Consider the following 25,420-nt stretch of genomic DNA (forward strand, 5'->3'; position numbering starts at 1 on the left):
GGGAGGGCTTTTTCCTCTGGATGGGAAACGGTTTTGCAACATCTTAACTTTTGTTTGAGTTGAACTACAGAGCTCATCACAGGAACAATGGGCCAGGAGTTACTGAGTATCTTCCTGCTAAGGCTGTATTGTTAGACATGAGGTCAGCATCACAGAGGCTGTCTGGAAGGCTGGCAGAAGGGGGACCATCATGAGTTAGTGCCTTCTGGATGAGGTGTTTCTCTGAGAATGACTTATAGAGGCAAGGCCAAAAAGCCAAGTGTTGAGTTTGGCTAATGCTCACTAGAGAGCTGTCAAGACATTAAGGTTAGTTCATGGCTTAAAAATGTCTTGAATATCAATCTTGTCTTTTTTTTTTCCTGTTAGGAGGAGGCGTATTTGGTCAGTCTTGCCAAGAATAGGGGTTATGGGTTATGGCTGAGGTTTTGATATCTGGATGAAAACAGCAGAGTACAGTAGAAAGACTGGTTTTGGAATCCTAAAACCTGGGTTGAGGTGTGTCTTACTATTAATTAACTCCCCCTGGGACTACAGGGGAATAGTTGTACCTCTCTGACCCACAAGAGTTAACACATACATGGAACAAAATGAAGTACTCGGGATAATGATACGTATCGCATGGTATATAATTATCCCTGTTAAAAATGATACAAAATTTATGTAAATACGCATCTAGGAAATTGCTCGAGTCATAAACATATGTTCCTAGAACCATCACAAAGTGGCCACCCTCATGTAATCACAACTCAGATGAAGAGTTATAGCATGACCAAACCCTTAGATGTCCCTCCATCTCTCCCTGGCATTTCTGAATCTCCCAATAAAATAACCACACCATGCACTCTAACATCAGAGGTGAACTTTGCCTGTTTTTGTACTTCATATGAACACGCTGTGCTGTACACACAGAATACCTTTGTGTTTGGCCTGCAATGTTGGGGAGGTTCACCCACTGTTGTACACGACTGTAGTTCATTGGTAGATCCAGGCCAGAGTGAACTACATCCCCATTCTGCACGATGCCCTATGGTATGAGTATACCTCAATATATCCTCTACTATATATGGGCACACAGAGGTTTTTAGTTTCTGGTGTGTCCACATTACATTACGTACGTTTCTGGTCACCATATCTAAGAATGGAACTGTCAGTCACAACACACACACACACACACACACACACACACACACACGTGCGTGCTCAATTCTTTGTTCTTTTAAAAATTTAATTTTTACTTTTAAATAGATAATGCCATTAAAGGGATTCATGGCACCTTGCCTTCCTCTGTCACAATGGACTAGACCATGTGGGAACATGGGAAGCATGAACAGCTGTGGGAAGGCCAGAGATCAATCAGAGCCTCGGTAACGGGTGTGGTGGTTCATGCCTGTCATGACTGCAGCTGACAGGCTGGGTGGAGAAGGAGTTCAAGACCAGACTGAACTACATAGCAAGACTGTTTCAAAACCAAACTAGCTAGCTAACTAAATGACTGACTGACTGACGACTGACTGAATAACTAACTATTGGGGTCTGAGACAAAATGTTCACCTAAGACAATAGGATGCTGATTGGAGACTTTTAATTGGGACAAGAAGGTTCTGGTTCGTTTGGAGCATTTGTTCTGACAATATAAACTGGAGCAGGGAGCTCCATTCGTGTGCGCTTCCCGGGGAAGGGGGACCACGCCAGAGAGAAGAGCAGGAAGCCAGGGTGCAAAGGAAACAGAAGCCACGTGTGAATAAGAAAGTGGCTAAGCAATTCTTGCTTTCTGCCCATCTCAGGGCCAACCCAAGGTCCCTTAGGCCCTTGAGACTGGCCTGTTCATCCTCATAATAATACCACTTCTTACTGGAGCCAGGCGAGTGAATTTCTGACCACTGAAATCAAAAAAGTCCAGACTAAAACTGCCCAGATCAAAGGTATAAAAAAGAGAAAAGAAAATGCTTATAGGTTGCATTTCATTCAATAAACTTTATAGAGTTCTAGTAAAAACTGGATTCCACTACGATTTAGATCAGTCATCTTATTCACTGGGATAATGTCTGGGAGAATAATCTCATTGTTCTAGAGCCATTAAAATGTTAATTCTGGATATATTAGCAAGGAGCAATACGCAGAGGCAGCTTTCTGATGCTCCAACCTGTAATTAATCATGGTCCTCATGGAGCTGAGCTATGTGCAGCTGGGGCATTGCCCGCAGGGCCAGTGGGCTACAGAGCACTTTGGTCTAGACCAGGGACTTCTGAAATTCCACTCTTTGGTGCTTCAACGGTTTTCAGGGTTAAAAATTGGTCATGAGCTCAATGGCCAAGAAGAGAACAGTTAAATAAGTTAGTGGCTTCCAAATGAGGGAATATTTATGGAGCCATTAAAGATGATGTCATCATTCTAATGATATGAGAAATTAATTGCATAATAATGTGTAACATTAGCTGGAAAACAGATGTAAAATGTTTTATAGAAGGGATCCCAACTATGCTAGAATATTCCTAGAAAAAATGTCCTGAAGGAAATATAAGAAATCCTTCACAGCAGTGATATTTATATATTTATAGAGTCGTTGCACATCTATCTGCTTTTCTGTGTCTTTTGCAGTGCTTTTATAATCAGAAAAAAAATCAAGATCCAAATATAAACTAATAAATTGTTTACCCAGGTTCCCAGAAGATGGCCATTCTGAATCTGTTCCAGAATTTTCTCAAGTATCTGTTTCTGCCCACTGCTAACATCCTGCCTGCTAAGGATGAGGACATTTAGAATATTTACGGTTAGGGGCCCAGTAGACCTGGGTTTCCTGGGGTTTCCTGTGCCTGGAGCTGCCTTCCCTATCCATGGTGCATACACAGCCTCTCTGTCTTCTCAGGACGTGTGGAGACAATAACGCTTGATTTTCCCAAGCTGTGAGAAGATGAAAATTGGCCTCCGTAGTTAGAGACAACATGAGACTCAATTAATAAAGAATATTGGAAAGGCGAGAGGGGCTTGAACGGGAAGGGCTTACTTCCACACAGGAATAGTATGTATTACTGCTGGAGCGAGAATAAAACTTTAACCCCCCCCCAGAACAGCCCAGACAAGTGGGGTTCATGATCTTCATCTTTCCCATGAGAACGGACTTAACTTCGAATCAAAACTGGTAGAGACACTGGTTGAGCGATAGCTGCAACTGGTCCTCCGTCCTGGGCTCAACTGACCATCAATCCTTTGTTTTATGTCTGCGGCGACTCAGTGAAGAGGCTCCTAATGCAGCCTAATTCACAATGAAGAACAGAGGTTTCAGATATCACCCTGACAGCGCTGTAAAGAGCTCTGGATCCCCACCGTGATCTGGGGCTAGCTCGCCATTTTGGATACCGTGATTCCTGGGTATCTCCCTAGGTTTGAGACCTGATGGAATGTGTCGGTCCAGTAGGGTTTGGTATCCCTTCTTCTGCTGAAAGGCAAGTACATACATCAGTCATAGAGAGGCCTTTGCAGTCATGCATATTGGACTTCTTATGCTGTCAGTCAACCAGGCCATCCATCAATGTATTGATCAATCACTTGCTCAGGTGTGGGAGTCAGGAAGTCAGGGACCGCGGTGACCCTCGAAGTATCTCTCCTTAGTGAGTTTTAAAATGTCATCGAGACCTACCTGCCTTGGGTCTAGTCTTTGGCTGAACTCTCTGGAGCAAAGGGTAAAGTTAGGGACTGTCTGCTGAGTAGATATGGTTAGCATGCACCAGACAATGGGGCAGTGTGGAAGAGGAAGAGGGTATAGGATGGTTGTTAGATTTTGAGGTTATCGTGGGAGCTGGGGGAGTTAGGTGAGAGCTCTATCTTGGTGAGCAGGGCGTGTGCGTGGAAATGAAAATACGTGGTATGTGTGGGAGGGTCTGTGACCATAAGTAAATGCTCCCATGGTTAATGTGCCTGTGTGACTGTGTGGATGCATGGGTGTGTGAGGGAGACAACAATAGAAGAAGCTGCTGTGAATGTTCCTCATGAGGTGATGGAACTAGGGAACTATTTAAAGAGTCTTTGAGAGATTTCATTTTGCCATCTGGGGACTCTGGGGTGCACCCATGTCTCAGGGTCTCAGTTGGAGGGGGCTGGCTAAAGGATTTGTGCAAGATCCCTCATCCAGGGGACCTCTTGCAATGACTGAGTGGAACCCTGAACGTGCGCAGAGAGGCAGGTGGCCCAGCTATCCCAGAATTCCTTGCTGCTTCTGGACCGTATTAAGTCTGAGCTGATACTCATCGAATTTCGTGAAGGTCAAATTCAAAGGCAGCCGTTGACAGTCCCTGTAGCACCCTGTGGCTGTAGAAACTGGCTTTCAGGGGTCTTCTACTCTGTCACACCCACCCAGTGGAGCACATCCCGAACATCTGCAATCGTTTGAGAACCCAGGTTCCTGGGCTCCGTGTCGACGCTGTTTTCCTTCCTGCACACATGCAAAGCCCTTTGAGTCGGCAGCGCTGTTTTATAAGGTTGCCACTTCCTGCCCTCGCTTTATTACATCTGTTCTTTGGGGCATGGTGTTATAAATTGGGTGCGTGATGATGTGTAATCACTAACTGAAAAGCCAATACATTTCCACTGTACCAGCAGCAAGACAAATAAAAGGCAAAATGAAAGGCTTGTGCTCTTTTCGACAAAGGGAGAGCACACCGCACATATTGAAGGAGAACAGAATCAGGTTGCAAATTGAAAATGTTATCCTCTTAGGGCTGTTTTCTTGGGGGCAGTCTGGCTCACGTTGGCCTCCCGGGAGTCGAGGGTGCCCTGGCAGCCTGGGATGGGGAGGGTGAGGGATGACTCTTTATTCCTCCTGGGAGCCACTTTATCTCTAGGCCTTGTGAACCTCAGGTGATTGCCCTGGGCACTTGCGAGTTGCTTTGGAACTACGATGCCAGCAACCCTTGGTGAAGAGCAGTCTGTCTGTGATCAGAGAACAACCGGGGAGTGGCAGCTGAATGTGGAGTTCTGGGTGGGGGTTGGACAGAACTGGACAGGGAGAGTGTGTTGTGATTTTTCCCTCAGGTGAGGTCCAGTGGAGTACACGTTCCTGGCTGATAATGTGTAGAGGGTAGTGCAGTACACGAAAAGGCATCAGAGGTGAGTATGGCGGAACTCTTGTTCTCAGTGCTCTGTCACAGGAGCAGAGCCCTCCACCTCTGAATAGGATGAGCACACACTGGGCATCCGGGCAGAGCCCTGAGAAGAAGAGTCCTCCCACCCATTCATATCCAGTGAACGCAAATATCCATTCACAGTCAACCCTGTGGCCTGAGGGAATGTGGCCTGTGTGGAAGTGGGGTTTTCTTTTCTGCCTTTTCTTCTGTAAAGCTGCGAGGAACGCGCAATAGGAGTAAGGATGAGGAGCTGCTTTTTGAAACTGAAGCAGAAGATTATAGGAATAATATATATTGTTAGTCTATAAGAGGTTAGTTAGAGCTTTGGCCAGAAAAAAAATGAAAGAGAGAAAACATCTTTAGGCGGGGGAACTAATAATGTTCAGGAAGTTGTGAGATGAATGTAAGCAGACAAGGGTCTCTCTTGAGAAGGCAATCTAACTTCGGGAACACCCTTGGCATCTGATCATCGATAGTTCTTCCAGGGCATAAAACAGCAGTCGGAATAACAGGGCTCAATTACATAAAGCACTCCTGTGTGCAGGCAGCGCTGTGGGGGCTCAGAGCCCAGGCTCAGGCTGGGTCAAGGTTGTACATCCATGCAAACTCCTTTGCTAAAAGGACCTCTGAATTTTCCTTCCTTTCTCCCTCCCTCCCTCCCTCCCCTTCTTTCTCCCTCTCTTCCCTCCACCCCCCCCCATTCTTTCTTTCCCTACCTCCCTGGCTGACTGGATTGCTTCTGGTTGCAGGCATGCACCCCAGGAGCTCTTAGTGGAGCAGCAGGCCTTTGCTTCTTTACCATAGGCCCGTGGCTGCACAGCACAGCACACCCTGGCTCTGCTCAAGGCTGTTTGTTCTCCCAGATCAAGTGTCTGCTGCCTGGCATGTCCTCACTGACAAGCAGTCCTCACGAAGCAGGTATCTGGACCTCCAGAGTGACCGCTCTGTCCACTTTGCAGTTGACTGTGGGGCCGCACACCCACAGTCTCCAAGTGAACTAATTCCTTTTTGGTGGAAAACACTGCAGACACCAGACACCTCCATAGAACCAGTCGACTGTTGGCCACGCTGTTATGGCTGCACTCCTCCTTACTGTCCAGAGCAGGAAAAGAGCCCCAACTACTCTTTTAGGCTAAACCGGATCTCAGCAGATGCAACCTCAAGCTCCTTCCTAGCTGACCCCCCTACTTGGTTTTCGTAAGGACTTCCTGTGAGAGACAGGGTGCACGCTCCTATCACTTCAGTTTTATAGAGGAAAACTGAGGTTCAGACGGGATGCCCACACTCCTCGGCAGACGCAGAGTCAGGATATGACTGAGCTCTTTCAAGGTCTGCTTAGCTCTTCTCTGGACTGTCTGGCGAGGCTCCCACAGAAAGGGAAACCACCAATGCTAGGGTCTCCAAGGTCGAGAGCGTGTTGCAAGCATGGCAGCACACCTGGCTTCTGCGGTCTTTGGCTTGCTGGTGAGCAAGCTTAATGTCTGGGAGGAAGCCTGCCCGTACTCACGGACAAAGCCAAGCACTGCTGGTCTTCCATTTCTGAGAAACTGCACGGGGACTTAGCATTGCCTTTGGGATGGAGTCTCACGACCGCGAGTCGTTTTCCGAGCTGAAGACAATTTGTTAAGGTTTGACATAGACTCAGGTTTCTCTCATGGAGGTACATGGCCCCGGCCTACAGAAACCAGAGATGCCCTCTTCTGCTTTGAGAGCTGGGCCGCTCAGATCCTGTCCTTCATTATTATTATTATTATTTTAAGTTAAATATCAGTTTATACGAGCTCTTCCTCGGTGACTGAATGGTAAATAGGCAAGGACCATTTTCTATTAATTTGTTTCTCAGAGTCGAATTTTGGAGTGAATTATTGAAAGCGACCGGTCCAGAAGGATAATAAATCAACAATTAGAAGTGATATTCGTTGTCAAAAGGCAAAAGGCCAAATGATGACATAATAAAGATGATGGATTGAATCAGGAGTCAGCAAACTTTGGCCCTTTGGGGCATATCATGCCTGAAACCTGTTTTAGTAAATAAAGTTTTGTTGGAACAGAGCCAGGAGCGTCAGTTTACGTATTGTCTACGGCTGAGCTCATGCTACGACAGTCGAGAAATTCGTGACAGAGACTGTATGGTCCTCATAGGCTAAAATATTTATAACCTGGCCTTTGGCAGAAATTGTTTGCTGGGCACTGCATTAAATGAAGATCCATCTTTTTCGTGTCAGAAGAGTCAACTAACAATGAACAGAGGGTTAGACAATGACATCTCCTGCTAAAGCCCAATGCTCGAGGTTGCCATTTTGCAAAACTTCATTACCTGTCATAGCAAGCTAATGATGATTTGAACTGTATTTGTTCTGGGTTGTTGAGATAGCTTATCTGGTTAAAAAAAGCACTTATTGTGCTAGCCTGACCACTGGAGTTAGGTCCCCAAACCCACATAAAGGGATGGATGCAGCAGCCTGTACCCCTGTTCTGTCTCAGCAAAATGGGAGGCAGGGATGGGAGGATTTTCCAAAGGCTCGCTGGCCAGCTAGCCTGAGTATACAGCACAACTGAATCAGCAGGAGAGTCTGCACTGTCCTTTAAGCTCATCCCCTGGGTACTGGTAAAGTGATCTCACCCTTGGACCTTTAACTCTTTATATCCCTTACTACTAAAGTTTGGAAATCATTGTTTTGGAGGCATGCGGTGGGGGCTTGTTTCTAGGAGGAAAAGGCTATGCAATGGTCATTGCTAATAATTGTCCCTCACTCAGTTCCTTTGGGTCAGGAGGATGCTAATGCTGAGAATTCTCTGCCTTCTGGTTTGACTCATGTGCTCTTCTCCTATGACTTGAAAAGCTCAAAAGAGAAGAACATGACTGTGTTGTGATGGCCTGGCCCCCGCACTCTCTTCTTATAGACTGTTGGGTGACTGGAGTCAATGGCCTATCACACCTCATCTTTACTTACACAGGACAAGTTGTGATGGCTATTTCTTTCAAGCACATCATCTCCCCTGTGCCAGCTTCCTGGAACTTGGGAGAGGTTGCCTTTGAGAAGTCGGGCACTCAGAAGGCCTATGGTCTTCTTGTCCTTTGAAGCTGGGCTGACCATAAATTCCCAGAGCTTGAACTGTGTGATATGTGTCGGTCACTTATAGAATCTCTGCATGTCGGGGCGAGGTGGGGGGTCATGATACGTTAGGAGCCAAGCAAAGAGTGCAGTTTAGCAGAGCCAAAACCTCTATTCAAGGTTGCATACCTACAAAGAGGCAACGTGGGACTTTGATAGCAGCTGTATTTAAAAAACAAAACAAAACAAAACAAAACTCGAAGACAATAACAGAACAAAACAAACAAAAAACCCAAGACAGAACAGCTCACATGACAATGGATCAAAACCTTCTGTTGGTGACACTACCGCTGTTTATTTTTGTTTCATTAACTCCCTTTAGTTTTGTCCCAAGCTGGTTTTTTGCGGCTCATTTTATGGATGATCATCTGCTGTCTTTACTCGTTACCTCTTACAGCAGTCAGTACGCGAGATGGTTGGCTGCATCGGTAGAAGGCCAAGCCTCCATACAGTGATTCTCAACCCCTCTGGGTGTGTGTGTGTGTGTGTGTGTGTGTGTGTGTGTGTGTGTGTGTGTGTAATGACCCCCTTTCACAGGGGTTGTCTATCAGATATCTTCAATATCAGATATTTACGTCATGATTCACAACAACAGCAAAATTGCAGTCATGAAGTAGCAACAAAAATAATTTTATGATCGAGGGGGTCACTACGACACGAAGGGCTATATGAGAGGGTCACAGCATTAGGAAGGTCGAGAACTTGTGCTCCAAAAGGACAGGAAAACTTGTAGCCTTTCAGCTTCCAGTCTGAAAACCAGCTCGGCCTCCATGGGACCAGAAGGGGCCTCTGAGCTCTGAGGAAGCTTTAGAGACACAGATCAGGGATCTCTCCTTATTCCAGCAATGGTTTGGAGTTGCTTCATGATGGGGGGCGGACTCCTGACTGGGCTGCTATAGTCCCTCAACTCCCTGCCTTCCACACTTATCTTACCTCACCTCTTCTTTGTACTATAGCTCACTAGGCTACCCTGCAGGCCCTGGCTTCCATTGCTCGATAGTCCCCTCTGTTGGCTAATACCATCTCATCCGAGAACTTCCAGTTCAGCCTTAGCCTCCCAGAGTCCCCCCCTCCCTTGCCCTTGTTGACATAGCCAGCTTTCTTAAGTGCTCAAGCATGGGGCATACCTTTCTGAACACTGTCTCAATTTTTCTTTCATTTGTGTGATTTTTCTGTTTCCATCCTCCTGCTGCCCTATATTTGATAGGAAGTTTGTCGATAACATTTTATTCTCTAGTATATTGAATCTCAGTTTCTGATACTTAATGGATGCTCCTTAAACACTTGCTGAAGGCTGGAAGAATGGATGGATGAATGGATGAATGGATGGATGGATGGCTGAGACAGAATTCCAGTGGAAGGTAGGTACAAAGGTCCTATCAGCATCATTGGAAACAGAACGTGCTGAAAAGAGAGCCCACTTTGACATCAGTAAGTGTGGTAGTTTGAGTAAACTTGGCACCCATAGGTCCACAGAGAGTGGCTCTATTTAGGCGGTGTGGCCTCGTTGGAGGAAGTGTGTTTTAGTCATTTCCTGTGGCTTTCTCTCTTCCTGCTGCCTGTAGATCTGGATGGGGAACTCTCAGTTCCTTCTCTAAAACCAATCTCTGCAGGCAAGCAAGATCTTGACCCAGCCTCTGAGTAATTAGGCTTCTTTGACTTCCGGGAAGGCAGCTGGGTGTAAGCAGTGTTCCCCCGCATCCAGACAGCTGTAAGAAGAAACCCATTACTGATGAAAGATACCAGGTCTTTCTTCCCTTTGTTCAGCTGGTCAGCTGATATCCTACTGGTCACTGCTTCAGATAGGAGCTTGGCCTAGCTCACCGGGCTTAGGACCTGCTGTGGTACCTGTATCAGGAGGGCTTGTGGAGCAGGTCCAGTCTCAAGCCGGTGTCAAGAGAGTTGTATATTTAGCCTTCTTGTGGCTGTAGACCCAGCAAAGGAAGGGTCTGGTCTGGGAGAACAGGGGTTAAACGGTAGCCACTTAAGGTGGCCCCTGCAGGGTTGTACCCCGTTCATCATGATGAGTGTCATAGTAAAATCAATTCTCTGTGTACTTTTGGGAATTATGACTCTCACTTTGGTGTGATTTATTTGGTGTGTTACACGAGCATGGCCATTTGTTTCATCATTCTGAAAGTTCATCTCGAATTGCTTTGAGTTTCTGGTTTTGGGGAACGACATGTCCAATTGTTATTGTCTGTCATGAAATATAGGGGACAGGATGCACTGTTCTTCCCTGGGTACCAGCTCTCCACGGTGGGGGGGGGGAAGTTTTATCATCGACTTCCCTTCTCCTCTCGTAGCCCTCCCCACATTGGGATAAGTCTTCCCAAAGCTCCACAGTTAGCCTGGGGGTGTCCCTTCCTTGACAGCCCTTGAGGGGCAGAGGGGTTGTGAAATAGCTAGATTTTCCAGCCACTCTCAGGCCTTCTCTGCTGGGTCATCTGCTGGAGCATCTTTGAGGTCCAGGCTCAATCTTGTTTTCTAAGTCTATCCACATCTGATCACAGATGATGGTTCTTACTGTCTTGGAACAGAAAAACAAAAAAGCCTGACTTGAGAGCTGTTCCTAATACTTATGTAGCTGTGTGACTTGGGGGATGCCCTCAACATCTCTGAACTCTCTCATTTATGGTCCACAGAGGACTGCGTGAGTCGAGACTGTCACTAAATTCTCAGTGCCTGTGCAGCCAGAGATGCTCAATACCCTTGCCACTTGGTGTCTAGGTGAACTGTGCTACTCGGCTGCAGTCTCAGCTGTCCCTACCTGGAACAGTGCCCTGAGAGGTAAGGGGAAACCTTGGAGACAGGCTGAGAGGCCTGGTGGGAAGGAAGGTGCCTTTAAACTCTGCTGATTCTTCGCCACAGTTTCCCTCTACTTTGCTGATGAAGTGCTAGCTGCCTGGGCCCCTTGGGGATGCTCAGGGGGGGATCCTGGGACACGGGAGCAAGTGAGGTGGAAACACTGTCAGCCTTCCATCTGGCCTTGGCATCTGCTGGGAGGCCTGTGGTCTATTCCTGACATCGTTTTATAATAATAACACCACCCACTGTGTATCACACGCACAACCCCCTAAAAATCAGCATCGGGATATTCCTCCCCCCGCCCCCTCCCCAGACACCCGTCCTGTTTTCCTGAAGCAGAACTGCTATCTCTGTTGACTCCTCCTGACTCTTGGATCACTGCCTGGGCCACGGAGAGATGGTCTTCGGGAACGCCATCTTTAGGGTTCTTGCGCTCTTTGCTCTCAGTGGGTCTCTCACTGATCCCACTGCCTCGCATCCAAATCTCTGAAACTTTTTAGATCTGGGTGCCTTCCCCCATTGAGTACACCTCCTCCCCAGAGCTTGGGTGCCTACATGTCTTTTACACACACACACACACACACACACACACACACACACACACACACACACATGTTGATTACAGTGCTAACCCTTGTTAAGGTTTCATGTATGCGGGTCAGAGGACAACCTTCAAGACTTACTGTTCTCCTCCCTGTAGTTTCTTTAAGACTTGCTGTTCTCCTCCCTGTAGTTTCTTTAGACCTTGCACTAGCTGGCCCATGAGCATGTGGGCAAGTTCCCTGCCTCTGGTTTCCATCTTGCTACCGGCGTGCTTTGATTACAGATGAGTGCCACAGCATTGCACTTTCCCGTGGGTTTGGGCATTGAGCCTGGGTCTTTCCGACTCTGTCCAAGCAGCTCCCACCTCTCTCACCATCTCCTTTGTAACAGGGACTCTGAGCCTCTTCACCGACACAGCTCTTCATCCCCGGTCTCTTGCTCAGGATGTGCAACAATCTGGATTCTTCATGGATTCTCCCTAACCGAGAACAAACCAGGAGGGAAGCGATCAAGCTTTGCTCTCTGTAAAGATCCTTCATGCGTGTGGCATCTACAGTGGTCCCCTTATCTGTGATTTTGCTGTCCATGTCTTTAGGCTTTGAGTATCTGTGGTCAGGTTCAGCATTGTGACACCTCACATCAGCATAGGAGAAAGCATGAGGGAGGGAGAGGGGACGGAGAGAGGGAGAACAAGAAAGGGAAAATTCCCATATTCTTATAACCTTTATTACAGAATGTTCTAGTTGTTCTATTTTATTAGTAGTTTGTAGGTTTGTTTTTTATTGTTCCTAATCAATATACCTTCATAGGTACACATATAGGAAAAGAAGTTCCAGGCCTCCTCCTGGGGTCTAGGTGTGTTTCCCTAAGGGTGTAGGTTGCCGAGAGCACTGTATAGCTAGATACTCACTTCCTGCAGTCTAGTACCTTCCCAACTAGCCTTGGACTTGGACTTTGGTGATGATTCCTCCTTTCAGAAAGCCTGCAGTTTAAATTGTCTCTGTGCTCTGACATGACATCTCAGAGCCCCTGGGTGGAGACAGGTGGCTTCCTGAGGGTGGCCAGGAGGTGCCATAGCAAGGCTTAGAAAATCTGGGGAGCTGGGCAGGAAGAAAGGCAGAGGCTGCCCATTGCATCCAGTAGGATGAGCTGCTCTCAGGAGCTCAGCACAGGAGTGTAGACTTCCTGGAGTGAGTGGGGTGGGCTTCAAAGTCAGTGGGGGAAGAACCTTCTGGGAGTCCCAGTTCTGGGATGATAGTTCCTGAAGTGTGTCAGGTGGGCTTACTCCACTCTCCTGGGCAGTCAGCAGGGCTACAAGGGGCAAATACAGCTTCCTTTCTCTCCTCTTCCTTCTGTTCTATAGGACAAAAGAAAAAAAATGCCAGAGGGATGTCAATTACACGTACGGCTGGGAGAGCCTCAGTTCAAGTAATGGAGCTACCTGCTCTGCTTGAAGGGTGACGGCCCCGCCCACCCCTGTGCTCCCCCAAGGCTGCGTAAATGTGCTCCGTTGACCTTCGAAGGGCATGCCACTAGCACAGCTGCTCAACTCGGTGCCACTCACTCAGGCCTGTCATTAGTACTCAGGCCTGTGACAGGTGTTTGGCATGGCTCTGGCAGGAAGGTCAGTGCCTCAGAGCTGCTGAGTTCTCCCAGCTCAAGGCGACACTTGAAGGCTGGCACAAAGCCAGGCTGGAGCTGGCAGCAGCTTGTGGCCTCAGTAGAGGGCAGGCTAGTTGGCTAAGATCAGATCTTGGTTTGGAAGAGCTCAGAGGTGGGGTTTAGTGGTCGTCTCCCCATCCTTGTACCTCTGAATACATTTCCCCTCTTTCTGCTAGGTGAACCTGACAGTGGCCTGGGGCTAGGGCAGGCTCAGAAAAGCCTGGGCAGCTCCTAGGCCTGCTGGGCCCAGGATCTGCTATGGCTGCTGGTCTTCAGAGCACGGTGTAGCCCCATCAGGTAAGCAGACAAATAGCTCTGATCTCAGTCCCAGCCGAAAGCAGGAGACAATGCAGATTGGAGCGAGTATGTGTGTGTGTGCTAGCTTTTGGGTTTGCTTTGAGAGAAGAGAAGGTCTTGCTAGGTGTAGCCCAGGCTGGTCTGGAACTCAAGACCTTCCTGCCTCGACTTCCTGAGTGCTGGAATGCACCATACTTGGAGGGAGGACACCTGCTTTATTGGCCTACCTGATTCTTCACTTAGAGTCTCCCTCACCAATGGTCTGACTCCAAGCTGCTTTATGAGAAGTCCAGAAATTGAGTTTATGACTCGGTAGATAAATGCTAGGTGTCCTGGGGCATGTGTGGCCAGTAGGGGCGCAACTGGGTCAGGACTGGGTTTCAAATACTGCTTATTAATGTATGGATGTCTCCAGGAGACAATCAGACAGACCTTCAGGACTCACTTTTATCACCTGTAAGAACCGGGCAGTAAAACCTAGCTTGTTTTTGTTATGAAGTAATTAATGAACACAGGGTTCAAGTGAAATCATTTGGCAAATGACTAATGGTCCTCAGCTGTAATTATCAGCTCTCACTGTGTTTGTAAGGACACATGTGCGAACTGTTGCAAGTCTGGCTGTTTAAGAGGTTATCGTCTCATTCACATATTTAACCGTGACTATGGATGTCACAGTTAACACTTTAGTGGTGTGCCAGTCCTCGCGGTCCTCACTCAGGGATGTTTGACCTTCTCATGACCCTGGGAGTTGGTTGTCATGATTATCACTTTGGATGACTGTGGTTAGAGTCCGATGACTCCGTGTTGACTACCGTTCTTTCTAGAACCCAGAAGGAGCTCTTCCAGTGTCATGGAGTTAGCCAGTATCCTTCTGACACTTGGCAGGTAGGTGAACATCTTTTCCAGGGGTCACTCTGAAGCCATCGGCCAACTTCACAGGGATCCCACTTCACTTCCAAGGGCCCCATGGCTGTCTGCAAATCATGACCTCGGTCCAACCCAGTTGAGATCCTGACTTCTCAGTGGCGTGCAGGGTGTGCCTATTCTTAGCATCCCCATCGAAGCCTCTGGGCTGTGACTATTACCCTGTTCTCAGGGGAATGGCGTTTCTTTATTCCCCCCAGGTGACTGGGAAGTGGTGCTAGGCCTGCAGCCCTGGAAGGGATGGAGGTGGTTTGTGAAGCCACAGCAGCCCAAGAGCAGTCCTGTATACACTGCATACACAGACGCACACATCATTCCACAGCAGAAGCCGCTTTACTCAGATTGCAGAGAAAGATGTATTCCTGTTTCAAAGAAAATCAGAAAATATACATATGTGTAAAAATAAAAAAAAAGCTACCACGATCCCGTTCCAAACAGCCGTCCTCATTGATTTCTTGCCTCTTCTTTCATTCTCTGTTTAATAGGCACACTAAGCTTTTATTTAGCATGTATGTCTTGTGTGCACATATAGCATGCACATCTATGTGTTTGATGCTTTTTCTCAAATCTGAAAAGTGCAATCCAGAGGCTTGGGAGTTATTCCTGACATTTCCTTCCCCATATCCCTCCCCATCCCTCTTCACCTTCATCTAGCACCAAGTCCTACGGATATGGCCTTTCTTTTCAGTGGGTAGTACTTACCTCTGTCTCCTTATCCAACCTTGGTCATAGCTGCTAACACAGCCCCACTCAGTCCTCCTCAACTGTGGCACTAGGTCAATGTCCCCGAGTAGAATGACTTTGCCTTCTATTAGCTGTCCGTCACTCTGGATCTCAGCTGCCCTTAATTGCAAGATGGGAAAGATTAGATGAGCAAAATATGTTAACACACGTACATACTGCAAATACATGTTAACACACGTACATACTGTGGGCAGAATGTACACCCTGTATGTTCCTTTCTGGAAAACACAGTCATGATATACTGTTCCACTTCCAGAGGCCTTAGTGTGGACTCCAGAGGGCCAGCCTGAACTCGACAGCCACAAGATTTGGCTGTCATGTTTCTTGTTGATGTATTTCCTCTGAGTGGAGGGTCTGTCTTTTTTCAGGTTTGCCATAAACATCTTTGCACTTTCTCTCCTCTCTGTCTGAAAGCTGTCCCTGCTGTGCCTGTCTCTCATAGGCTGCATTCATGACCTGCCTTGTTTCCCGGGCTCTTCCATTGTATACAGCACAAATACATCTCTGTACATAAATCTTCTTGTGTCCCTCTAAAGATGTCCTCAGAAATGATCCTTAGAAGTTGGGTTTCTAGGTCAAAGGTTATGAACTTTTTTTTAAGGCTTTTGATGAATAGTCCAGATCACTTTCTAGAAATCCAGATCGTGTTTCTTGCCTTCGGCTCACAATTTTCTTCCCCAACTTCTTGCAGTCATTTCGCTTGATGCTTTCACCTAGGGCTGACCATAACTCCATTTACCAGAGTCATTTGTTTACTTTCTGCCCCCCTGGACTTGACAGCAAACCCCTTGGGTAGGAGCTTCAGTGATGCACCCTCCTGTCTCTCCAGGGACCTCTCTGTTCATGGTGGTAGCAGCTGAGCTGGTTGTATGTAGGATTCCTGTCTCTTCCCACAGTGGGTTGGAAAGGAACATCACAGATGCTCGCTGTTGAGCCAGCAGGCCTCCAAATGCCTAACAAGAAGGCGTTTGCCAAATACCAGTGGAGTCTGTCTGTCTTCTCTGTTTCTTTCTCTTTCCAGCCTAATGGCGGAATGAAAACGGTGCCACTCAGGAGGTGTGTTTCCCACTTTGGGTACAGACATGTTGGTGTGTGACAGAGCAGTGGCTTGGGCCTTAGGTATGGAAGAGGAAGCCTGCCATTTCTTTGTAGGCCTGTTCTCTTGCCCTCTTGAAGACACAGAGTACCACCTCCCTCCAAATCCCGCAGTTCCTGGTCATGGAAGACTTGCATCTCCTTTGCAGCACGCACTACAGTGACTTGGGCTTACTTCTACTCCTGGGACTCTTCTGAGGCCACCGTGGTGAAGGAGGCTGAGCCCTGTCAGCCCCGCCCTTTGGGACAGTGATTCAGGGATGCTGAGCTGTTAGCCTAACATCTAAACAACTGGGAAAGCCCGTGACTGCCCCAGAGACCTTGTAAGGGGGTTCCTCCTGCTCTGAGGAGAAACCCTGAAGACTGCAGACTGGTTTTCTTTCTGTTTTAGAGGCTGCTTTGACTCGAAAAAGGCTGGGGGAGCTTCCCGTGGACATCCCTCTGCTCGTTTAAAACCCCTTCTTTTGAGGTAAATGTTATTCTGTTTCCCAGACTGCCTGTGAGTTCAAGGTCCTCCAGCGCCAGCATCCCGAATGCAGTAATTACAGACGTGCGTCAGTACACTGAGCCAAGGCTCTCCTCATCTGCACCTTGGCCTCTCATGGCCTGTCTAGACTCTCTGCAGATCCTCTACTCTTGTGACTTATTTACAAATAGTGACTCATTACCCCAGGCACAAAGAGGGTGGGTGTTGGCACCTTCCTTTTACAGAGGAAGAAACTGAAGGTCAGAGAGGAATCCAAGCTGGTGAAAGGCAGAGCCAGGTGTAGGACTGATCAAAACCCATTGAAGTTCCTAATCTCAATGCAGCTTGCTTCCCTGCAGCCTGCTCCGAGGCCCTGGCTTATGGCTAGGCTCCATGAACCTACAGACGTGTCCATGATAGATGCATATATGAACTCTCCTCCAGCCTGATGCTAGGGCCTCAGGCCATGAATAGAGAGTGTGGTCTGGTCCTACAGCAGGAAAGAGGTGAGGCAGACCGTAGTCCCTCTCTCCATCCCAATCTTTTATGTGTGAATGAGGGTCACAACGCCCATCTCAGAGTGTGGGTGTGTGGGACTCAACAAATTCAACCAGGTTTCTCCAGGGATAGTGCTTGGTGTATAGCAGGCCCTACATTAAGAACTAGTCATATTTCCCTCAATCCCTGCGGTCAAGCTGAGAGGCAGAGGGAGATTGGCAGACTTGACCTGTCATGCCCTATCTTTCATTTGCCAGAAGCTGCAGTCTCCCCAGGTTTGTTCCCTCCCCACCATAAAAGTCTGTCAGCCCCATTAACATTGAGCTTTGCGAGCATTATTTCTCCCACCAACTTTTCATTGCATGAAAGAATGGGAGGAAGATGACAATACTTTATTAACTCCAAACTGGAAGCCCTCAAAAGGGTCTGAAGACATCTTCATGGCTCCTACAAATGCACACCCAGATGTCTGCACCCAGCCCTCCTGATTGCCCTGTGGCATTAGGGCTGACTCTAGGCAGCTCCCTTCCCTGATTTAGGATGTGCTCTGAGGAGATCCATGAAGCTTCCTGTGATGCCAGGCTGAGTGCTGCCCCGGGAGCTGTCAGCAAGGCTACTTGCTGGTATGCTGGCCCTGGGGCTTTTAGAGGGTGAGAGAGAAAGTGCAGGCACTGGGAGGAATGTGCCAGGTCTGTTTCTATTACTCTGGAAACTACTTTGAATCACCCAACACGGCTGGGGCTGCCCAGGGTAGAGTGCCCAGAATGTAGACATTCCCTCAGCTGTGAGGGAGAGGGAGTAAGACTTGGGGCTAAAGGTGGGAGCTGTGGTGTCCGGTTGGGTTTTTCTCAAGGAAGGATACATTGAAATCAAATGACCTTAATGTTGGGATAATCTCCCTGTTAGGTAGTGAGCTCCCTGCCCTTACAGTATTCAAAGGCCATATGCTCACACCCAGCGCTGTAACTCGAACTTTGGAAGAAAATTACTTTTTCCATCCTAGGATTTGCTGAGCTTGTGACTGTGATTCTGTCCCATGATTTTTAAACCCAAAGGCTTGTAGGCGCCTGCTATTGCTCAGTAATGTGCAGTGTGTTAACCAGGAGCAGGCTGGGCTGTATCAACACACCGGATTCCAGACGGAGACTAGTGATGGACCCATTCGCATCCTTAGTTTAGAATTAGGAATGCGAAGGCTAATCACTTTGTGTCACCATTGCCCTGAAAACCTGGAGGTATTCCTGGGAGGCCTGGCACCATGGGCTAAGCCCTCACATGGGTGGGGAGGGTGTCTCAAAGTTAAACAGGGCTAGTGAGGTTTCCTTTAGAGAGGCCCTTTCTGCAAGCATATCTCAGAGCTGGAGGATGGTGTGGCAGGGAGGGCAGTATCCTCTTAGTGAGTCAGGGGATGGTCAGACCTGGAAGCTCAGAAGTCCAGGTTGACATAAAGCTCAGAGGCAGATGGCCTGGCTAGCACGAACCAGGTCCCAGTGGCCATCGGCAAGAGAAGTCTGTAACAACCAACATGAAACAAAACAAAACAGAAAAAGAAGTAAGAGTACAAAACCAAACAGAACTGGAAAGCACCTTCAAAAGCACTCGGAGGGAAAGGCATGATGGGAAACTGGAGGTACTGTCCCAGGAAGGCAGAGGCTTTAGGACTTCAGGGCCTGGAGTTTCCTCCTTACACTTGCCACTCTAGCTCCTTGTGCATCTAGGGTAGATTGGCCGACGTCACTGACCTTTAGGTTCTCCCTCTGTAAACATGAGTAACCGTGAATGTCTCATCTCATTGAGGTGAGAAGGCTCACCCAGACCTTCGGGAGTGAGAACCGCTCAGGTTGTGTCTCTAAGTCTTGTTCTAGGAGGTGGAACAGACAGAGAAGTAGCTCAGGGTGGGGCTGAGAAGGCAAACTGTCCAACAGATGCCCTCCATCCAGGCACGGCGGCACCCTCTAGTGTGTGTGTTAATAAAATGCTAGGGGTGTAGTCCAGTGGTACCTGCCAAGTGCCTGGTACCTGTGGCAATGGAGGCTGCTGAGGACCTGGAGCCACCTACCTGCTTTGTCCCATCGGGTTTTCCACTGCATGCACAATCCATTGTCCTGCTGGCCAGGGATCACAGAAGACCCCACCACTTTGGAAGGTCAACAGAGCTGGCCTCAGCCTCCTGCTCTGTCCCCTGTCTCAAACTTTCTTGTCCAATAGCACCCTCCATTTCCTGACCTGCTACGTTGGTAAGCAGCTTTGCTATTTCTGGTTGCCTGAGAATCTACATGACCAACTTCTGGCATGCAGTAGGCAGCTAGAGTTGGAGAATGAGTACTGTGAGACAGTGGTCACTGCTCTATGGTCCTGAGTTGATGGCAGTGCCCCGTGTGTGAAGTTTAACTTCCTCAATGCTCCGGAAGTTTAGAAAGGCTGCAGCCTGTTAAATGACTCTCCTGAAGTTGCTTGAGTTGGTGAGTGATGTCAGGGTCCTAACCAGGTATTTCCTCTTTCAGATAATGCAGCAGTAAGGCCTGGCCTATGTTCAGGTCTCAGCCTTCCCATCTATAAAATGGGTGGATTCTCCCATGGTAATAGCATGCTCTGATTGTGTTGTCTCCCGTTCACTTTGCACGTTACAGCCGGAGACCTGTTTGCCCGTGCTGGCACTGTGGGGCAGCTCACCTGACTTGAAGGGCTATGGATGCACTTCTGGCTGTTGCCCTGTAAATATTTGTTTTGATCGCTGTACTGGATCTTCTTGATATTATGGTTGACTACTACTGGCAAAATTTTAGGGTTGGCCCTGATAGCCTTGGAGGATTCTCTTTTCCAGCATCTTCTTCTTTTGAAACAGGGTCTCAGTATATAGCCCTTGACTGGCCTGGAACTTAATATATAGACCAAGCTGACCTTGAACTCACAGAGATCTACCTGCTTCTGCCTCCCAAGTGCTGGGCTTAAATTTCTGCACCGCCCTACTTGGCTCTTTCAGTGTTTTTGATGGTAGGAGCTGTCAAAGACATCCGGTGCCCAGCAATGCCTGGGGCCATGGGCACACAGTCTAGAGCCCTGGCTCCAGGAAAGAGGATCAATGACCTAATAAATTTCCTGATGCAGCCTCCTGGCAGATCGTCATCCTCATTCCCCTGCAGAGTCTCCGTGGAAAGAGGCTGTCTACAGAGATCCCGTGATAACACACTACACTGCTCTCTCCAAGCCTCTGAGCCGGGCGGCCCTTCTGAGTGTTTTTAACCTGCTTCCCTCCTGCTGTAATTTAAGGCCCCTTTCTCTTGTTGAGTGCAAATGGAGAACAGCTGCTTACGCTCATCCTCCGACATCAGCAATTTCTCAAGATGACCCTGGGAGACAGGCCAGGGTCATTAGACCCAATTTGGTGCTCAGCAAATATGTATTTCTTCTTCCGCTTGTCGGCCACAGCCTGGCTGGTTAGGCACGATGAGTAGCTACATGTTTATTAGGGTTCTTTGCAAGAGTTCCTGATGTCTTTCTGCACTCCAGATCCCGGAGGGCAGAGATCCTGCCTGTTGGATTTGTTCAAAGAATGCTTTTCTGTGGCCCTGGCTCTGCATGGCAGAGGCCGCTGTACTAAAAGGCAGAGTTTTGGTATTGGCTGGAAGTTGATGTCTCCTGCAACTTCTGTGGCCTTGGATGCAGCTTTGTTTCCGGGGTGCTTTTTTCTTTTCTTTCCTTTTTTTTGGGGGGGGGTAAGGGAGGGGGCTATAGCTATGTAGCCCAGGCTGGCCTTGAGCTCTTAGGCCGCCTGCGTCTGGCTGTTGGGATTACAGGCTGTACCTCAGTACATGCCCTTGGGAATTTCTCTTCAATCAGCAAGAGCGGTGGATTTTCTGCTGTCCCAGAGGGGCCAAGGGGAAGAACTGTGAGGCTGGTTAGAGACTCTTGGGCTTCTGTCACTTCTGAAACGGGGAGGGGGCAGGGACAAAATGTAACCAGGCAGCCAACCAGCCCTGTCACTCAGAGCAACAGTATCAACAACAAGGAGGGACAACAGTCCTCAGGGCTGCTGGGCACACTTCCTTTCTGACTCAGTTCCAAGTGGCTTGTTCTCCATTTTTTCTCTCTAAATCGTGCAGAGAAACAGAGTAATGATGTTTAGAAAAACAGGTGACTCCTAGGGTAGCGCTCCACCCCTTTTTGGCCTCCTCCCCAACTGACCTCACATTTTCCCCAGCAGAGGGTCTCTAGGTCCCAGGGTTCTTGGTTCCTCACACCTGTGTCCCTCTCCCTATTGGTCAAGGGCTTTAGGGACACAGATAACCCGAATCCCATCCTGGACTCCTTTATTCCTGGAGGCCAAAGGCCACAGTAGCTCCTCAAAACTCTTGGAGCTCAGGGCTGAACAGCTCCTTAGGTTTGCTGGAGGCTGAGATCAGGACAGTCCGGGCCGCTAATCCCTGTTGGTAGCAGTCAGGTCCCAGGACAGCTGAAGAAGGCTGACAGGTTTTTGGACCTCAAAGAAAAAAATGTCCTCTCTTCCATCTGCTTCTGCATCTGCCAATAAGCTGTCTTCCTAAGAGCCACTGTAGCCACCTCATCCTCAGGGCACCTCTGGAACCCGGGGCCCTTGTTGGAAAGAGACAGAGGAAGGCAGGAGAGGGGTACAGCATGTGTGCGTGGATAAGAGGTGTGTGTGCACGTGTGTGTTGGTCCTGCTTATATCTTACATAGACAAATGATTGGGGTCAGGTAAACACATTCAGAACTCATACACCCCAAGGCAGTGGTTCTCAACCTTCCTAACACTACGGCCCTTTAATATAGTTCATCATTTGTTGAGACCCCCAACGATAAAGTATTTTTGAGGCTACTTCATACCTGTAATTCTGCTACTGTTATGAATTGTAAATATCAGTGTTTTCTGATGTCTTTGGTGACCTCTGTGAAAGGGTCCCTTGAGAGGGTCGCGACCCACAGGTTGAGAATCTCTGCAGTCTAATCCAAAGCCTGTTGGATGGTGGGCGTGGGCCTTTGCTAGTTGTTGACCCTGAGCAAATGATGGGTTTCCTCATTCGTATTAATTTCCTAGATGCACAGTGGGGCAAAGTTTGTCCCAACAGATGTTTACTTTAGAGGCACATTGGGAGTCTCAGTCCAAGTCACATTAAAGAGGACCCAACTGGGAGACAGGAGCAGGGGATCCTCCCACTCTGGGTAAGATGTGGGCATGTTAGTTCCCTTCTGAGACTTGTTGAAGAACATGCCGGCGACTGAGAGGGAACCGGCACCAGCTCTTCTCAGACTTCCCCTTTGTCCTTTCTGGGGACGCTGAGAAGGAGGCTTCCCCATCCACACAGTCATTCTGAGAGCCCACCCTCCATAGCCCTCTGCTACCCAGGCCTGCCTTCTTGGAGGTTACGTACTAGGTAGATGGAGGGTAACACTTCCTCATCTGGGGAAAGCTGGCTTGGTGATAGGCCTGGAGGCTTCTGGATCTGCCTGGATCCAGTCCCTCCCTGTTAATCCTCAGCCACCTGGGTTGATGAACCTCACTGGCCTCAGCTTGAAGCCTGTGAAGAGACAGGAGTCGGGCCAGACATGGGCAACAGGGCAGAGGGCACTGCCTGTGCCCTCTGCTCTGCACTGCATTGCTACAGGATGGGGGGCGGAGTTCTGAACTGCTTCACCTCTCTTCCGTGTCAGCTCCAGCATAGCACACGCACAAAGCTACCTTTTACAGGTAGGAAATTATAGGTGCTTCTACTTCAAAGGCCTTGGCAACCACGGCTCCTCTTTGATAGATGTCAGTATTATTAATGGTGATTTATTGCTGGGGCCATTTTGACAACAGAAATAACCAGTTTCCCCACTTTCTTGGCTTCCTATCCCCAACACCTTGAGGTGTCTTTTTTTTTTCTTTTCCTGAGCTGAGGTGGGATGAAGGTTACCTCCCTACACAAGGAGGTTCCGGGCATCTGTTAAAGGCACAGTGAGGTATCTAGCTTATTAACTTGTCATTGGGTGTCATAAAGTTTAGTGAAATGCTGGCAGAGTGTAATCCTAAACAGGGCAATTACCCTGTTATTATAGCAGCTTTCTCCTGGCCCTCACTGCTTCCTCCTCCTCCTTTCTCCTGCTTCCTTCCCTCTGTCTTTCCTGGGTCTCTGCCCGCCTCTTTTGGTTGTGTGGTGCTTATCTAACCTCTACCTGCCTTGATTGATTAGCCAGAGCAAATGTCCATCAGTTCTGCAATTCCAGAGTTAAGCTTGGCTTTGGCTTCGCAGAATGGGAAGAGCTAGCCCATCTTGCTGCTAGCAGAGTTGTGGGGTCAGGTTGCTGTACAAGGAACAGTAGTAGCTAGCGGGAATTTGGCTGGGTTCTGCTCCTAGGTAATGGTGTAGAAGTTAGCAGGCAGAGCTCACAGGTAGCGTTAGGCCAGGGTTCCTTCCGGGATTCATCTCCCCCAGCTTTTGCTTTCAAATCTGAGCCAGAGGTAGGAAATAGAAGAGAGAGGCAGCGGTAGCATAGTGGGGACCGGAACAGAACAAAATGCCCGAACTGTGTTCCCATGTTGCCACGTAGCCGGCTTCATTCCCTCATCTGAAAGTAGTTTTCTCAGCGCACGCACCAGGACAATTATTCCTGCTTCGCTTACTTCACATGGGTAACGAGACTTCGCACCGAGAAGAGCAAATCAGATTATAGGTGAACCACAACGGCCAATTGCCGCACTCATCAGAGGGCGACTGCCACCTCACACAAAGGGCTACAAGGGTTATTTTCCTCTCACCGAGTTCCTGTTCTTACTCCGAAGGAGTAGAAGTGGTGCTTTGATCAACAACAGGCCACTCACATGAGGGCAGGCCCATTCCAGGTATTGCCTGGTGACGTCATGGCCATCCGAGGTTGTCAGTATTCTCCACGTGCTGTCCACGTGATGGGGGACAGTGTTTGTCAGCCCGTGGCTCCTCCTTCGGGACTGCCCGCTTGTCGTCAGGAGTGCAGTCTGTTTCTTAAGGTTGTGATGACCTTAGTTTCTAAAGCTTCCTGGTAGGTATTGCTTGACTCACTCTCTGAACAATGGGGACTTTGAGGCACATTCCTGACGAACAGTTGGTGCACGCCACCATGCTGGGTTAGGAACACACTACCAAATAGGCTGGCAGAAAAACTGTAATAGGATCTTGAGAGGTTCTTGGAGACTATCTAGTTGAAATGTTCTGTTTTATAGCTGTGCAAATTATACTCAAAGAAACAGAACGGACGGCTTTGCTAAGAGCCGTCGGGGAGGGCTGGGGCCAGATTTCCCTCTCCTGGCCACTTGCAGAATGCTGTCTTCCCCCAAATATTTACCTCTGAGCCTGTCTCTTCCTTGGAAGGCGCATCCTCATCAATTAGCTGCCACAAAAGCAGCTTTATCTACACCTTAGTATGAATTCGGTCAGTACATTGTTCTTCAGGTATGCGTAAGGTGTTGGGGACACAGACCAGGGTCTCACACATGCTAGTAGGTGCTTCATTACCTAGCTGTGAATTTCCTCTTCGGCCATACAGAGTTGGGCTGTATTCCCTGACAGGGGAGCTTCTAGCTCTGGTGAGAAGAAGGGCCATCAAGGACTTATGACCCTCACCCTTTAAATTCTTGCTGCTTGCCTACCCTGTTGGGCTGGGCACTGCTTCCTGAATTAGCCGCTCTCTGTCTGTAGTCTGCAGCCTGTTTCTCAAGAGCTGTTGGAGAGCAGGGCTGGATGAAAGATGGGAGTCAGACAGGCTTAAAAATGGAAAACCTGCAGACAGGTTTAAAAACAGAGAGCAGCCAGATGGAGTGAAGTGGTCACCCCCCTAAACACTTGCCTGCTTGTCTATTTTCCGCTCTCTTTCCCCGTGGTTGGAGAACACGTGGAGATGGATGAGGACTTCTAAGGTCCACCTGCCTGATACAGGCAGTCTGTGAACCCTTGCTGTGTCCCAGGCATGGTGCTGCCTGCAGGGTGGTGAGAAAGAGACACCCTTCCAACCTTGAGGAACTCAAGTCTGGGGCCACACATGAGGCAGAGGAAGAGACTTCTGCTGCAGGGCCAGGCTTCCTTGTTTTGGCCATTAAGTAACCATAGTGTTCTTTCTGTGGCTTATTTTGAACATTTAGTAGAGTTCAGGGAGATCCCAGGGAGGACATGTAC

General features: G+C 48.5%; 1 protein-coding gene and 1 long non-coding RNA gene across 2 annotated transcripts; both read left to right on the forward strand.

Annotated features, from left to right (window-relative positions):
* The window catches only part of Erich1 (glutamate-rich 1), a gene marked incomplete at its 5' end in the record, with an annotated part of 52,793,804 nt that overhangs the window by 42,332,526 nt on the left and 10,435,858 nt on the right, over positions 1 to 25,420 (forward strand).
* On the forward strand, positions 9,825 to 14,868 carry LOC108348411 (uncharacterized). Of its 2 annotated transcripts, none has more exons than XR_015640408.1 (6): positions 9,825 to 9,982; positions 10,882 to 11,026; positions 11,978 to 12,111; positions 13,426 to 13,546; positions 14,371 to 14,431; positions 14,671 to 14,868. It is a non-coding gene; the product is annotated as an uncharacterized LOC108348411 (long non-coding RNA). The 2 variants fall into 2 exon arrangements; XR_015640409.1 differs by having other exon boundaries at positions 9,889 to 9,947.

Source organism: Rattus norvegicus, chromosome 16 (genome assembly GCF_021556685.1).
Source record: "Rattus norvegicus strain SHRSP/BbbUtx chromosome 16, alternate assembly SHRSP_T2T, whole genome shotgun sequence".
Classification (NCBI taxonomy): Eukaryota; Metazoa; Chordata; class Mammalia; order Rodentia; family Muridae; genus Rattus; species Rattus norvegicus.